This window comes from Oncorhynchus mykiss, chromosome 31 (genome assembly GCF_013265735.2).
Source record: "Oncorhynchus mykiss isolate Arlee chromosome 31, USDA_OmykA_1.1, whole genome shotgun sequence".
In the NCBI taxonomy this organism is placed as follows: Eukaryota; Metazoa; Chordata; class Actinopteri; order Salmoniformes; family Salmonidae; genus Oncorhynchus; species Oncorhynchus mykiss.
In genome coordinates, this window is record NC_050571.1 from 14,295,729 (window position 1) to 14,311,330 (window position 15,602).

Below are 15,602 nucleotides of genomic sequence, written 5' to 3' on the forward strand. Positions count from 1 at the left end.
TTCAATTTACCCGGTAGGTTTGGCTCCATAATGTCATGTGCACATGGCTATAGAAGCATTTCATAAACTTCACTGTGGAAAAGGTGATATTTTTAATGTGCTTCAGTTTTATGCCATTTGACTGGCTTCGCATTTGTCTCCAGCGATCGGAAGGCAAAATAGATCTAAAGCATTTGTCTAAGGGTTCTAGTCCTCCTCTTCTGAGGAGGAGTAGCGAGAAGGATCGGAGGACCAATGCGCAGCGTGGTAAGTGTCCATAATGTATCTTTAATAAAGACAATAGAACACTCAAACAAAACAACAAACGATGACGTGAATATACAAAACCGAAAACAGTACCATGTGGACCAAACACTCACACGGAAAACAAACACCCACAACCCAAAAGTGAAACCCAGGCTACCTAAGTGTGATTCTCAATCAGGGACAACAATTGACAGCTGCCTCTGATTGAGAACCATACTAGACCGAACTCAAAAACCAACATAGAAAAACAAACATAGACTGCCCACCCAACTCACGCCCCGACCATACTAAAACAAAGATATAATAACAGAACTAAGGTCAGAACGTGACAAATTGTCAGTTATATTTACAATCCCCTTATCCAAACGGCTGAATCATTTACCCGGCTCTTATCAATAGCTCTTATCAATTTGTAAATGACAGTGTATGGAGAAGGGTGTTATTTCTATTAGAAATGTTTTTCCACTTGGAACCAACAGGTTGCTCGACCTTATTCATTGTTGTATTGCGTGTAAAAGTGTTGGAATTATGAGTGAATTAAGTCAAGGTCGGAATACAGCGTATCTGTAGACAGAGAAACCTCCCTTCATTTGATCGCCACACCCAAAGTATAGCGGGTGAACATCATGCTTTAATTAATTGAAGGTCAGAATACGCATAGAGAGAAAGGTGCATAAAAAGAGAATTCCGTTCTATTTACAGGCTGTTAACTGGTGTCGGAATTCTCCCTTATGTTAGCTGTTCCCATCAGATGATCTGGCAGACCTAGCCCTATGCTAACCTGTACAACTGGCTGTGATTATATTCGGCTCAAGTTCCGTATTAGACAATTGAAATCGTAGACGTAGTTCGACGCGATCCAACACTTGTTCATGAAAGCGTCCTTGTCAAATCAATCAAATCAGATTTTATTGGTCACATACACATATTTCACAGATGGTATTGAAGGTGTAGTGAAATGCTTGTGTTCCTATCTCCAACAGTGCAGTAGTATCTAACAATTCACAACAATACACAAACGGAATTTAAAAATATATAAATATTGGGATGAGCAATATTGGTGTGGTATTGACTAAAATACAGTAGAATAGAACACAGTATATACATATGAGATGGGTAAAGAATTATGTAAACATTATTAAAGTGATTGGTGTTCCATTATTAAAGTGGCCAGTGATTCCATGTCTATGTATATAGGGCAGCAACCTCTAAGATGCAGGGTTGAGTAACCGGGTGGTAGCCGGCTAGTGATGGCTGTTTAACAGTCTGATGGCCTTGAGATAGAAGCTGTTTTTCACTTTCTCGGTCCCAGCTTTGATGCACCTGGACTGACCTCGCCTTCTGGATGATAGTGGGGTGAACAGGCAGTGGCTTGGGTGGTTGATGTCCTTGATGATCTTTTTGGCCTTCCTGTGACATCGGGTGCTGTAGGTGTCCTGGAGGGCAGGTGGTTTGCCCCCGGTGATGCGTTGGGCAGACCGCACCACCCTCTGGAGAGCCCTGCAGTTGTGGGTGGTGCAGTTGCAGTACCAGGCGGTGATACAGCCTGATAGGATGCTCTCAATTGTGCATCTGTAAAAGTATGTGAGGGTCTTAGGGGCCAAGATGAATTTATTCAGTCTCCTGAGGTTGAAGAGGCACTAATGCGCCTTCTTCATCACATTGTCTGTGTGGGCGGAACATTTCAGTTTGTCAGTGATGTGTACACCAAAGAACTTGAAGCTTTTCACCTTCCCCACTGTGGTCCCGTCAATGTGGATAGGGGCGTTCTCCCTCTGCTGTTTCCTGAAGTCCACGATCAGCTCCTTTGTTTTGTTGACATTGAGGGAGAGGTTATTTTCCTGGCACCACTCTGCCAGGGCCCTCACCTCCTCCCTGTAGGCTGTCTCGTCATTGTTGGTAATCAGGCCTACTACTGTTATGTTATCTGCAAACTTGATGATTGAGTTGGAGGCGTGCGGGGCCACATAGTCATGGGTGAACAGGGAGTACAGGGAGGGCTGAGTACGCACTCTTGTGGGGCCCCTGTGTTGAGGATCAGCGAAGTGGAGGTGTTGTTTCCTACCTTCACCACCTGGGGGCGGCCCGTCAGGAAGTCCGGGGCCCAGTTGCACTGGGCTGGAATTAGACCCAGGGCCCCGAGCTTAATGATGAGCTTGGAGGGTACTATGGTGTTGAAGGCTGAGCTATATTTAATAAACAATATTCTGACGTAGGTATCCCTCTTGTCCAGATGGGTTATGGCAGTGTACAGTGTCATGGCGATTGCATCGTCTGTGGACCTATTGGGGCAGTAAGCAAAGTGGGTCTAAGGTGTAAGGTAAGGTGGAGGTGACATGATCTTTAAGTTGCCTCTCAAAGTACTTAATGATGACAGAAGTGAGTGCTACGTGGCGATAGTAATTTAGTTCAGTTACCTTTGCTTTCCTGGGTAACAGGAACAATGGTGGACATCTTGAAGCAAGCGGGGAGAGATTGAATATGTCCATAAACACTCCAGCCAGCTGGTCTGCACATGCTCTGAGGACACGGCTAAGGATTCCATCTGGGCCGGCAGCCTTGTGAGGGTTAACACGCTTAAATGTCTTACTTACATTGGCCAAGGAGAACGAGAACCCACACTCCTTGGGAGTGAGCAGCGTTGGTAGCACTATGTTATCCTCAAAGCGGGTGAAGGAGTTTAGCTTGTCTGGAAGCAGGATGTCAGTGTCTGCGACATGGCTGGTTTTCCCTTTGTAATCTAAACCCTGCCACGTACGTCTCGTGTCTGAGCTGTTAATTTGCCACCCCACTTTGTCTCTGTACTGAAGTTTTGCCTGTTTGATTGCCTAACAGAGGGAATAACTACACTGTTTGTATTCAACCATATTACCAGTCACCTTGCCATGGTTAAATGTGGTGGTTCGCACTTTTAGTTTTGTGTGAATTCTGCCATCTATCCACGGTTTCTGGTTTGATTAGGTTTTATTAGTCACCGTGGGAACAACATCCCCTATACACTTCCTTGATGAACTCAGTCACCGTGTCCGTGTATACGTCAATGTTATTCTCAGAGGCTACCTGGAACATATCCCAGTCTGCATGATCATTTGTCAGACCAGCGTTGAATAGACCTTAGCACGGGTACTTCCTGTTTGAATTTCTGCCTATAGGAAGGGAGGAGCAAAATGGAGTCGTGATCTGATTTGCTAAAGGGAGGACGGGGGAGGGCCTTGTAGGTATCTTGAAAGGGCGAGTAGCAGTGGTCTTGTGTTTTTTCCAGAGCGAGTACTACAATCAATGTGTTGATACAACTTTGGTAGTGTTTTCCTCAAATTTGCTTTGTTAAAATCCTCAGCTACAATAAATGCGGCCTCAGGATTTGTCGTTTACAGTGTAGTTCCTTGAGGGCTGTCGTGGTATCGGCTTGGGGGAATATACTGTGGGCTGTGACTATAACCCAAAGATACATTTCTTGGGAGATAATATGGTTAAGGTTTGATTGTGAGGTAGTCTAGGTCGGGTGATCAAAAGGACTTGAGTTTCTGTATGTTATCACAATCACACCATGAGTAGTTAATCATGAAACATACACCACCACCTTTCTTCTTCCCGGAGACTTCTTTATTCCTGTCTGCGTGATGAACTGAGAACCCAGCTGGCTGTATGGATGGGGACACTATATACTGAGAGAACCATGATTCTGTGAAATAGAGTATGTTACAGTCCCTGATGTCTCTCTAGAAGGAGATCCTCGCCCTGAGCTTGTCTACTTTATTGTCCAGAGACTGAACATTATGTAAGTAAGATAACGCAGACAAACGTGGCAGCTCTGCCTCTAGCTCCTAAGCAACTTTGCAGTATTTTTCTTTTTTTGGTGGATATTTCTTACATTATTAGCCCAGAACGTGTTATGTGTTATTACATACAGCTGGAAATAACTTTTGGATATAAGAGCATCATTATTGCGACCAGGAATACAGCTTTCCCGAATTGGATACTTTGTTCGTACCCTCCAGGGCAATTGAACTCATCCCAGAGGTTTCCCAAAGACGCCGCCGTCAGAGAAGAGATATTTGGAGTGGACTTCTAGTCCGACTCAGGAGGCGTGCACACCATCCACCGCTTCCGAGTATATTACTCGATAATCTCCAACCCCACATTCTGATAATCTAAGCAACTGTTTGACCGTCTAGTCAAATAGTTTTTTTGTGTAGTGTGTCGAACTCCACGTAATTGCTGCAGATTGTGACAACGGTTCAAATCTCACAAGTTTTAACCCCCCCTGTGAAATGTAGAATTACGTTTATTGTGTTAGTGTTTTGAGAAGAGAAGTGCAGGCAAAACCTTGTAAATCAAGATTACGAATACATAATGAGGAGCTTCTTGTTGAGAGTCCCTCTTGCAGACAGGCTCCTGGCACTGTTACATACATAATTGCCGTTATTATAGGCTATATTATACTGAACAAAAATATAAACGCAACATGTAAAGTGTTGGTTCCATGTTTTTAGCTGAAATAAAAGATCACAGAAAATGTTCCAAAAGCACAAAAAGCTTATTTCTCTCAAATGTTGTGCACAAATTTGTCTACATCCCTGTTAGTGAGCATTTCTCCTTTGCCAAGATAATTCACCCACCTGACAGGTGATGCATACCAAGAAGCTGATTAAACAGCAGGATCATTACACAGGTGCACCTTGTGCTGGGGACAATAAAATGCCAATCTAAAATGTGCAGTTTTGTCCCACTACATAATGCCACAGTAGTCTCAAGTTTTGAGGGAGCGTGCAATTGGCATTCTGACTGCAGGAATGTCCACCAGAGCTGTTGTCAGATAATGTAATGTTAATTTCTCTACCATAAGCCACTTCCAATGTTGTTTTAGAGAATTTGAAAGTAAAGCCTCATAACCGCAGACCACGTGTAACCAGGACCTCCATATCTGGCTTCTTCACCTGCGGAATCATCTGAGACCAGCCACTCGGACAGCTGATGAAACTGTGGGTTTACACAACCAAAGAACTTCTGCACAAACTGTCAGAAACCATCTCAGAGAAGCTAATCTGCATGCTCATTTTCCTCACCAGAGTCTTGACCTGACTGCAGTTCAGCATCGTAACCGTCTTCAGTAGGCAAACGCTCAGCTTCGATGGCCACTGGCATGCTGGAGAAGTGTGCTCTTCACAGAGGAATCCTAGTTTGAACTGTACAGGGAAGATGGCATTGTGTGGATGAGTGATTTGATAGGCTGATGCGGAATTTGTTACAGGAAATAATCACTGCCAGTTTAAAATAGCATGTGGCAGGTTATTTGATGAGAAAAGCTAATATGCAGCGTTTGATCACGTGCAACTACGTCAACGATTTTAATTGGCTGAGAGACTGAGAAAAATGCTAATTTATTCTAATGTTCGGAAGTATGAGACCCCAGTAAAGACGAAAATAAAACTTGACGCCAATGAATGAAGTAAACAATTACTTTTTATTGATAAGGTTCTCAGAAGAGTCTCTTTTCAGTGTATAAGAATCATTGTCATTCCTTCCTTACTATTATTATTATTAATCAATAATACTGATTTGGTACATTATGACATCCAGTACTGAACGAGCCTCTTCACAGTGACATGAATCAATCCGCTTCTACGCTTTTTGGGATCTAGAACTGGGGATTGAAATTGTAGATATTGGGATAATAGATATGATTAGAGTCACACAACTCTAGAGTAGGTAATACCAGCTAAAGGTTAGCACGTTACAAGCCACTTCCTCAATAGAAATATAAAACTGGATATTCTGAACAATATTCTACTGTGCTGCTGCATAAAGGTAAGTCTATACACTGTACATCCAGATGTATTTAAAAAAACAAGTTTCACAGTTGAATGACTTTATTTAAAGAATAAACCATTTTTAAACCATTTTATTACATAAACTATTATTTTGGAGTGTGACTATTATTTGCTCTGGGAGCAAATGTTTGAATTAATATAACAAAAAAAACATATTGAGCAAATAAAATAAACGTAATGTCCTCTTCAATAAAACTAGTGACTCCCTTCATGATTGTCATTTAGTACTACAAATAATAAATACATGTAAAAATAATAAAATAAAATAAATAGGTTTTGATAATACTAGTTCCGTATGTAATCTGGACTTAGTGTACGGTAGGTAGGTGGTGAAAGTTTCACGATTCTACTGCAACTGAAACATACACAACTACTGCTTCTACCACTACTATACGTAACACCCTGAACTGTAGTATAGTAGTCTGAACTGTAGTGTAGTAGTCATCTGAACTGTAGTATAGTAGTCATCTGAACTGTAGTGTAGTCATCTGAACTGCAGTGTAGTCATCTGAACTGTAGTGTAGTAGTCTGAACTGTAGTGTAGTAGTCTGAACTGTAGTATAGTAGTCATCTGAACTGTAGTGTAGTCATCTGAACTGCAGTGTAGTCATCTGAACTGTAGTGTAGTAGTCTGAACTGTAGTGTAGTAGTCTGAACTGTAGTGTAGTAGTCTGAACTGTAGTATAGTAGTCTGACCTGTAGTGTAGTAGTCTGAACTGTAGTGTAGTAGTCTGAAATGTAGTGTAGTAGTCATCTAAACTGTAGTATAGTAGTCATCTGAACTGTAGTGTAGTCATCTGAACTGCAGTGTAGTCATCTGAACATTAGTGTAGTAGTCTGAACTCTAATATAGTAGTCTGATATGTAGTAAAGTAGTCTGATATGTAGGAAAGTAGTCTGAACTGTACTGTAGTAGTCTGAGTGGAAGTGTAGTATTCTGAACTGTAGTAAAGTAGACTGAACTGTAGTGTAGTAGTCTAAACTGTGGTATATTCTGAACTGTAGTATAGTAGTCTCAAATGTAGTATAGACTGAACTGTGGTATAGTAGTCTGAACTCTAGTTTAGTAGTCTGAACTGTAGTACAGTAGTCAGATATGTAGTAAAGTAGTCTCAGCTGTAGTATAGACTGAACTGTAGTATATTAGTCTGAACTGTAGTGTAGTAGTCTGAACTGTAGTGTAGTAGTCTGAACTGTAGTTTAGTAGTCTGAACTGTAGTATATTCTGAACTGTAGTGAAGGAGTCTGAACTGTGGTATAGTAGTCTAAACTGTAATGTAGTAGTCTGAACTCAAGGATAGTAGTCTGAACTGTAGTGTAGTAGTCTGAACTGTAGTGTAGGAGTCTGAGCTGTACTGTAGTATAGTAGTCTGAGCTGTACTGTAGTAGTCTGAACCTTGGAATAGTAATCTGAACTGTAGTATAGTAGTCATCTGAACTGTAGTGTAGCCATCTGATCTGAAGTGTCGTCATCTGAACTGTAGTGTAGTCATCTGAACTGTAGTGTAGTAGTCTGAACTGTAGTGTAGTAGTCTGAACTGTAGTGTAGTAGTCTGAACTGTAGTGTAGTAGTCTGAACTGTAGTATAATATTCTGAACTGCAGTATAATAATCTGAATTGTAGTGTAGTAGTCTGAACTGTAGTGTAGTCATCTGAACTGTAGTAAAGTAGTCTGATCTGTAGTGTTGTAGTCTGAACAGTAGTGTAGTATTCTGAACTGTAGTTTAGTAGTCTGAACTGTAGTGTAGTTGTCTGAACTGTAGTGTAGTCTGATCTGTAGTATAGTAGTCTGATCTGTAGTTTTGTAGTCTGAGCTGTATTACAGTAGTCTGAATTGTAGTTTATTAGTCTGAACTGTAGTATAGTAGTCTGATCTGTAGTGTAGTAGTCTGAACTGCAGTATAGTAGTCTGAACTGTAGTGTAGTAGTCTGAACTGTAGTAAAGTATTCTGTACTGTAGTGTAGTAGTCTGAACTGTAGTGTAGTAGTCTGAACTGTAGTGTAGTTGTCTGATCTGTAGTTTTGTAGTCTGAGCTGTAGTATAGACTGAACTGTAGTATAGTAGTCTGAACTCTAGTTTAGTAGTCTGAACTGTAGTATAGTAGTCAGATATGTAGTAAAGTAGTCTCAGCTGTAGTATAGACTGAACTGTAGTATAGTAGTCTGAGCTGTAGTGTAGTAGTCTGAACTGTAGTGTAGTAGTCTGAACTGTAGTATAATATTCTGAACTGTAGTATAGTAGTCTGAAATGTAGTGTAGTAGTCTGAACTGTAGTGTAGGAGTCTGAACTGTAGTGTAGTAGTCTGAGCTGTAGTATAGTAGTCTGAACTGTAGTGTAGTAGTCTGAACTGTAGTGTAGGAGTCTGAGCTGTACTGTAGTATAGTAGTCATCTGAACTGTAGTGTAGCCATCTGATCTGAAGTGTAGTCATCTGAACTGTAGTGTAGTCATCTGAACTGTAGTAAAGTAGTCTGATCTGTAATTTAGTAGTCTGAACTGTAATGTAGTAGTCTGAACTGTAGTGTAGTAGTCTGAACTGTAGTGTAGTAGTCTGAACTGTAGTATAATATTCTGAACTGTAGTATAATAATCTGAATTGTAGTGTAGTAGTCTGAACTGTAGTGTAGTCATCTGAACTGTAGTAAAGTAGTCTGACCTGTAGTATAGTAGTTTGAATTGTAGTACAGTAGTCTGAACTGCAGTATAGTAGTTTGAATTGTAGTATAGTAGGCTGAACTGTTGTATAGTAGTCTGAACTGTAGTAAAGTAGTGTGCACTGTAATGTAGTAGTCTGAACTGTAGTGTAGTAGTCTGAACTGTAGTGTAGGAGTCTGAACTGTAGTGTAGTAGTCTAAACTGTAGTGTAGTCATCTGAACTGTAGTGTAGTCATCTGAATTGTAGTGTAGTCATCTGAACTGTAGTGTAGTACAGTCTAAACTGTAATGTAGTAGTCTGAACTGTAATGTAATAGTCTGAACTGTAGTATAATAGTCTGAACTGTACTATAGACTGAACTGTAGTGTAGTAGTCTGAACTGTAGTGTAGTAGTCTGAACTGTAGTGTAGTAGTCTGAACGGTGGTATAGTAGTCTGAACTGCACTGTAGTATAGTAGTCTGAACTGTAGTATAGTAGTCTGAACTGTAGTATAGTAGTCTGAACTGTAGTATAGTAGTCTGAACTGTAGTATAGTAGTCTGAGCTGTAGTGTAGTAGTCTGAGCTGTAGTATATTCTGAACTGTAGTGGTTGTCTGATCTGTAGTATAGTAGTCTGATCTGTAGTTTTGTAGTCTGAGCTGTAGTATAGTAGTCTGAATTGTAGTTTATTAGTCTGAACTGTAGTATAGTAGTCTGAACTGTAGTATAGTAGTCTGAACTGCAGTATAGTAGTCTGAACTGCAGTATAGTAGTCTGAACTGTAGTATAGTAGTCTGAACTGTAGTATAGTAGTCTGAACTGCAGTATAGTAGTCTGAGCTGTAATGTAGTAATCTGAACTGTAATATAGTATTCTGAACTGTAGTATAGTAGTCTGAACTCTAGTGTAGGTGTCTGAAATGTAGTTAAGTAGTCTGATTTGTACTGTAGACTGAACTGTAGTATAGTAGTCTGAACTGTAGTGTAGTAGTCTGAACTGAAGTTTAGTAGTCTGATCTGTAGTTTTGTAGTCTGAGCTGTAGTGTAGTAGTCTGAACTGTAGTGTAGTAGTCTGAACTGTAGTGTAGTAGTCTGAACTGTAGTATAATATTCTGAACTGTAGTATAATAATCTGAATTGTAGTGTAGTAGTCTGAACTGTAGTGTAGTCATCTGAACTGTAGTAAAGTAGTCTGACCTGTAGTATAGTAGTTTGAATTGTAGTACAGTAGTCTGAACTGCAGTATAGTAGTTTGAATTGTAGTATAGTAGGCTGAACTGTTGTATAGTAGTCTGAACTGTAGTAAAGTAGTGTGCACTGTAATGTAGTAGTCTGAACTGTAGTGTAGTAGTCTGAACTGTAGTGTAGGAGTCTGAACTGTAGTGTAGTAGTCTAAACTGTAGTGTAGTCATCTGAACTGTAGTGTAGTCATCTGAATTGTAGTGTAGTCATCTGAACTGTAGTGTAGTACAGTCTAAACTGTAATGTAGTAGTCTGAACTGTACTATAGACTGAACTGTAGTGTAGTAGTCTGAACTGTAGTGTAGTAGTCTGAACTGTAGTGTAGTAGTCTGAACGGTGGTATAGTAGTCTGATCTGCACTGTAGTATAGTAGTCTGAACTGTAGTATAGTAGTCTGAACTGTAGTATAGTAGTCTGAACTGTAGTATAGTAGTCTGAGCTGTAGTGTAGTAGTCTGAGCTGTAGTATATTCTGAACTGTAGTGGTTGTCTGATCTGTAGTATAGTAGTCTGATCTGTAGTTTTGTAGTCTGAGCTGTATTACAGTAGTCTGAATTGTAGTTTATTAGTCTGAACTGTAGTATATTACTCTGATCTGTAGTGTAGTAGTCTGAACTGCAATATAGTAGTCTGAACTGTAGTGTAGTAGTCTGAACTGAAGTATAGTAGCCTGATCTGTAGTGTATTAGTCTGAACTGCAGCATAGTAGTCTGAACTGTAGTGTAGTAGTCTGAGCTGAGGTAGTCTGAACTTTAGTGTAGTAGTCTGAACTGTAGTAAAGTATTCTGAACTGTAGTGTAGTAGTCTGAACTGTAGTGTAGTAGTCTGAACTGTAGTGTAGTTGTCTGATCTGTAGTATAGTAGTCAGATATGTAGTAAAGTAGTCTCAGCTGTAGTATAGACTGAACTGTAGTATAGTAGTCTGAGCTGTAGTGTAGTAGTCTGAACTGTAGTGTAGTAGTCTGAACTGTAGTATAATATTCTGAACTGTAGTATAGTAGTCTTAACTGTAGTGTAGGAGTCTGAACTGTAGTGTAGTAGTCTGAACTGTAGTGTAGTAGTCTGAGCTGTAGTATAGTAGTCTGAACTGTAGTGTAGTAGTCTGAACTGTAGTGTAGGAGTCTGAGCTGTACTGTAGTATAGTAGTCATCTGAACTGTAGTGTAGCCATCTGATCTGAAGTGTAGTCATCTGAACTGTAGTAAAGTAGTCTGATCTGTAATTTAGTAGTCTGAACTGTAATGTAGTAGTCTGAACTGTAGTGTAGTAGTCTGAACTGTAGTGTAGTAGTCTGAACTGTAGTATAATATTCTGAACTGTAGTATAATAATCTGAATTGTAGTGTAGTAGTCTGAACTGTAGTGTAGTCATCTGAACTGTAGTAAAGTAGTCTGACCTGTAATGTAGTAGTCTGAACTGTAATGTAATAGTCTGAACTGTAGTATAATAGTCTGAACTGTACTATAGACTGAACTGTAGTGTAGTAGTCTGAACTGTAGTGTAGTAGTCTGAACTGTAGTGTAGTAGTCTGAACGGTGGTATAGTAGTCTGAACTGCACTGTAGTATAGTAGTCTGAACTGTAGTATAGTAGTCTGAGCTGTAGTGTAGTAGTCTGAGCTGTAGTATATTCTGAACTGTAGTGGTTGTCTGATCTGTAGTATAGTAGTCTGATCTGTAGTTTTGTAGTCTGAGCTGTAGTATAGTAGTCTGAATTGTAGTTTATTAGTCTGAACTGTAGTATAGTAGCCTGAACTGTAGTATAGTAGTCTGAACTGCAGTATAGTAGTCTGAACTTCAGTATAGTAGTCTGAACTGTAGTATAGTAGTCTGAACTGTAGTATAGTAGTCTGAACTGCAGTATAGTAGTCTGAGCTGTAATGTAGTAATCTGAACTGTAATATAGTATTCTGAACTGTAGTATAGTAGTCTGAACTCTAGTGTAGTAGTTTGAACTCTAGTGTAGGTGTCTGAAATGTAGTTAAGTAGTCTGATTTGTACTGTAGACTGAACTGTAGTATAGTAGTCTGAAATGAAGTAAAGTAGTCTGAGCTGTTGAATAGTAGTCTGAACTGTAGTGTAGTAGGCTGAACTGAAGTTTAGTAGTCTGATCTGTAGTTTTGTAGTCTGAGCTGTAGTGTAGTAGTCTGAACTGTAGTGTAGTAGTCTGAACTGTAGTGTAGTAGTCTGAACTGTAGTATAATATTCTGAACTGTAGTATAATAATCTGAATTGTAGTGTAGTAGTCTGAACTGTAGTGTAGTCATCTGAACTGTAGTAAAGTAGTCTGACCTGTAGTATAGTAGTTTGAATTGTAGTACAGTAGTCTGAACTGCAGTATAGTAGTTTGAATTGTAGTATAGTAGGCTGAACTGTTGTATAGTAGTCTGAACTGTAGTAAAGTAGTGTGCACTGTAATGTAGTAGTCTGAACTGTAGTGTAGTAGTCTGAACTGTAGTGTAGGAGTCTGAACTGTAGTGTAGTAGTCTAAACTGTAGTGTAGTCATCTGAACTGTAGTGTAGTCATCTGAATTGTAGTGTAGTCATCTGAACTGTAGTGTAGTACAGTCTAAACTGTAATGTAGTAGTCTGAACTGTAATGTAATAGTCTGAACTGTAGTATAATAGTCTGAACTGTACTATAGACGGAACTGTAGTGTAGTAGACTGAACTGTAGTGTAGTAGTCTGAACTGTAGTGTAGTAGTCTGAACGGTGGTATAGTAGTCTGAACTGCACTGTAGTATAGTAGTCTGAACTGTAGTATAGTAGTCTGAACTGTAGTATAGTAGTCTGAACTGTAGTATAGTAGTCTGAACTGTAGTATAGTAGTCTGAGCTGTAGTGTAGTAGTCTGAGCTGTAGTATATTCTGAACTGTAGTGGTTGTCTGATCTGTAGTATAGTAGTCTGATCTGTAGTTTTGTAGTCTGAGCTGTAGTATAGTAGTCTGAATTGTAGTTTATTAGTCTGAACTGTAGTATAGTAGTCTGAACTGTAGTATAGTAGTCTGAACTGCAGTATAGTAGTCTGAACTGCAGTATAGTAGTCTGAACTGTAGTATAGTAGTCTGAACTGTAGTATAGTAGTCTGAACTGCAGTATAGTAGTCTGAGCTGTAATGTAGTAATCTGAACTGTAATATAGTATTCTGAACTGTAGTATAGTAGTCTGAACTCTAGTGTAGTAGTTTGAACTGTAGTGTAGGTGTCTGAAATGTAGTTAAGTAGTCTGATTTGTACTGTAGACTGAACTGTAGTATAGTAGTCTGAAATGAAGTAAAGTAGTCTGAGCTGTTGAATAGTAGTCTGAACTGAAGTTTAGTAGTCTGATCTGTAGTGTTGTAGTCTGAGCTGTAGTGTAGTAGTCTGAACTGCAGTATAGTAGTCTGAGCTGCAGTATAGTAGTCTGAACTGTAGTGTAGACTGAACTGAAGTATAGTAGCCTGATCTGTAGTGTATTAGTCTGAACTGCAGTATAGTAGTCTGATCTGTAGTTTTGTAGTCTGAGCTATAGTGTAGTAGTCTGAATTGTAGTTTATTAGTCTGAACTGTAGTAAAGTATTCTGAACTGTAGTGTAGTATTCTGAACTGTAGTGTAGTAGTCTGAACTGCAGTATAATAGTCTGAACTGTAGTGTAGTAGTCTGAACTGTAGTATAGTTGCCTGATCTGTAGTGTATTAGTCTGAACTGCAGTATAGTAGTCTGAACTGTAGTGTAGTAGTCTGAACTGAGGTAGTCTGAACTTTAGTGTCGTAGTCTGAACTGTAGTGTAGTAGTCTGAACTGTAGTAAAGTAGTCTTAACTGTAGTATAGTAGTCTGAACTGTAGTTTAGTAGTCTGATCTGTACTTTAGTATAGTTGTTTGAACTATAGTACATTAGTCTGAACTGTATTACAGTAGTCTGAACTGTAGTGTAGTAGTCTGATATGTAGTGCAGTAGTCTGATATGTAGTGTAGAAGTCTGATCTGTAGTGTAGTAGTCTGTACTGTAGTAAAGTATTCTGAACTGTAGTGTAGTAGTCTGAACTGCAGTATAGTAGCCTGAACTGTAGTTTATTCTGAACTGTAGTGTAGTATTCTGAACTGTAGTATAGTAGTCTGAACTGTAGTGTAGTAGTCTGAACTTTAGTGTAGTAGTCTGAACAGTAAAATAGTTGTCTGAACTGTAGAATAGTAGCCTGAACTGTAGTGTAGTACCGTCTGAACTGTAGTGTTGTAGTCTGAGCTGTAGTGTAGTAGTCTGAACTGCAGTATAGTAGTCTGAGCTGCAGTATAGTAGTCTGAACTGTAGTGTAGTAGTCTGAACTGAAGTTTAGTAGTCTGATCTGTAGTTTTGTAGTCTGAGCTGTAGTGTAGTAGTCTGAACTGCAGTATAGTAGTCTGAGCTGCAGAATAGTAGTCTGAACTGTAGTGTAGTAGTCTGAACTGAAGTATAGTAGCCTGATCTGTAGTGTATTAGTCTAAACTGCAGTATAGTAGTCTGATCTGTAGTTTTGTAGTTTGATCTGTAGTGTATTAGTCTGAACTGCAGTATAGTAGTCTGAACTGTAGTGTAGTAGTCTGAACTGAGGTAGTCTGAACTTTAGTGTCGTAGTCTGAACTGTAGTGTAGTAGTCTGAACTGTAGTAAAGTAGTCTTAACTGTAGTGTAGTAGTCTGAACTGTAGTAAAGTAGTCTGAACTGTAGTGTAGTAGTCTGAACTGTAGTAAAGTAGTCTTAACTGTAGTATAGTAGTCTGAACTGTAGTGTAGTAGTCTGAACTATAGTACATTAGTCTGAACTGTATTACAGTAGTCTGAACTGTAGTGTAGTAGTCTGATATGTAGTGCAGTAGTCTGATATGTAGTGTAGAAGTCTGATCTGTAGTGTAGTAGTCTGTACTGTAGTAAAGTATTCTGAACTGTAGTGTAGTAGTCTGAACTGCAGTATAGTAGTCTGAACTGTAGTGTAGTTATCTGATCTGTAGTTTTGTATTCTGAACTGTAGTATATTAGTCTGAACTGCAGTATAGTAGTCTGAATTGTAGTGTAGTAGTCTGAACTGGGGTAGGCTGAACTTTAGTGTAGTAGTCTGAACTGTAGTGTAGTAGTCTCAACTGTAGTATAGACTGAACTGTAGTATAGTAGTCTGAACTGTAGTATATTAGTCTGAACTGCAGTATAGTAGTCTGAACTGCAGTATAGTAGTCTGAACTGTAGAATAGTAGTCTTAACTGTAGTATAGTAGTCTCAACTGTAGTTTAGTACTCTGAACTGTAGTATAGTAGTCTGAACTGTAGCATAGTAGTCTGAACTGTAGCATAATAGTCTGAACTGTAGTATAGTAGTATGCAATTTAGTGTAGTAGTCTGAACTGTAGTGTAGTAGTCTGAACTGAGGTAGTCTGAACTTTAGTGTAGTAGTCTGAACTGTAGTATAATAGTATTTTATGTAGTGTAGTAGTCTGAACTGTAGTGTAGTAGTCAACTGTATTGTAGCAGTCTGAACTGTTGTGTAGTAGTCTGAACATTAGTAGTCTGAACTGTAGTGTAGTACTCTGAACTGTAGTGTAGTAGTCTGAACTGTAGTAGTCTGAACTGCAGTATAGTAGTCTGAACTGTAGTGTAGTAGTCTGACCTGTAGTGTAGTAGTCTGAACTGTAGTGTAGTAGTCT